Here is a 2,010-nt window from a genome sequence, read left to right on the forward strand (position 1 = left end):
TACAACAATGATTCATCTCATTGGAAGTGAAAAGCAAAAAGAGGAAGAGATGTTTAATGAGGCAGCGTCCGAACCAGCAGGGGAAAGAAACTTCAGCTCGATAGACGGGCGACAATCCAGTGAAAACATTTATGCTCCTGCTCATTTATATGGTGAGTTACAGATATGTGTGACCCCAAAGAGAGGAAGACTACAGCTTTCCTCTTAAAGGAAAAGTTTCATATCTTTAATATATACAAAGGGTAACATGTGAATATGAAGACTTGAAATCATATGTAAAGATGGACGACATGACAGCTTCCAAAAGTGAAACCAGAGCATCTCAAGCAGAATAACTCGTACATCCCATCTCCTGCATGTTAGTGGATTGGACATGGACCAAAATAAAACTGAAAATATCTACAGATACAAATCTTAACACACACTAGACCCCATAACTCTGACCCTGTCATATCCCTCTGGTGACTCTCCAGATCTTTAACCCAGCATTAGCACAAGCGTAACTGTTCTTTCCATGATCTGAATTTAAACTCTGAATCAGGACCCCGGACTCTGGTGCCCAAGGAAAAACAGGCATACTGAGGCCCATGTGTGTCTGCTTTGTTGTGTAGTATAAGTGTGCGTCCATTCACACTGGTGTAGCCATTGTTCAACCCCTGCATCATGTCGGAGGAAAAGACCCTAAATAATGAACTGATGTTTCATGCTACCTTCTATCTGATGGAGCCTCAGTCATCTGCTGGAGGACGTCCAATCACATCACACCACGTCCATGACGTTGTTACGTGCAATCTCACATTTACACAGAGAGCTGTAATCTAATCTAATCCAGACCCTCTTTACTGTGAGGGTTCATCAAACATATCACAACATAAACAACATCAGAGTAATGGAGGGGAGGAGCTGGAGACTTCCTGGATTAAAAACCTGACAGCTCGTCAGAAGCCTCACGACAGAAGGTGTTTCCAGAACCTTCTGGCGTGAAAACACAGACCCCCCCCCACCCCCGATGTGGAGCCGAGACACTGTGCCTGTCGTTAGTACACGTGCATGTTTTACACTGACTCTAGTCTCTGTTATTTTGATCAATGAACACAAAGTTTATCTGCATGATTCCAACGTGTCAACACTTTCAAGTCCCTGCACGTCCTGAAGGTTTTTCCAGGACAAGCTCCTCAGCCAATTTCCCGGTCACTTCACACCTTTGTCGGGGGGGGTCGACCGCTTCTGCTCCCAGCATGCACTCTGGCTCCGGCAGCAAAGTGATAGCAGGTTCAGGAAATCACCGTCCAATGAAAATGTTCTATTTCTCCCCGGGGAGACTTTGAAGAGTGTCGGAGCGTGACCCCCCCGAGAGGTGAAGACGACTGAGTCTGTCCAGCCGGCGTCCTGATGTCTCCGTCTCTGAGACGCTCACAGCTCTGGAGTCTGTGAAGAGGAGAGAGAGGGAGGGACAGACAGAGAGACAGACAGGCAGACAGAGAGAGACAGACAGACAGAGAGAGACAGAGAGAGAGAGAGAGAGAGGTAGATAGAGAGGGAGGGACAGACAGAGAGACAGACAGACAGAGAGAGACAGAGAGAGAGAGAGGTAGATAGAGAGGGAGGGACAGACAGAGAGACAGACAGACAGACAGAGAGACAGACATACAGACAGAGAGAGACAGAGAGAGAGAGAGGTAGATAGAGAGGGAGAGACAGACCGACAGAGAGAGACAGAGAGAGAGAAGTAGATAGAGAGGGAGGGACAGACAGAGAGACAGACAGACAGAGAGAGAGAGGTAGATAGAGAGGGAGGGACAGACAGAGAGACAGACAGACAGAGAGAGACAGACAGACAGACAGACAGACAGACAGACAGAGAGAGACAGAGAGAGAGAGGTAGATAGAGAGGGAGGGACAGACAGAGAGACAGACAGATAGAGAGAGTGAGGTAGATAGAGAGGGAGGGACAGACAGAGACAGACAGGCAGAGAGAGACAGAGAGAGAGAGAGAGGTAGATAGAGAGG

This window comes from Limanda limanda, chromosome 17 (assembly GCF_963576545.1).
Source record: "Limanda limanda chromosome 17, fLimLim1.1, whole genome shotgun sequence".
NCBI lineage: Eukaryota > Metazoa > Chordata > Actinopteri > Pleuronectiformes > Pleuronectidae > Limanda > Limanda limanda.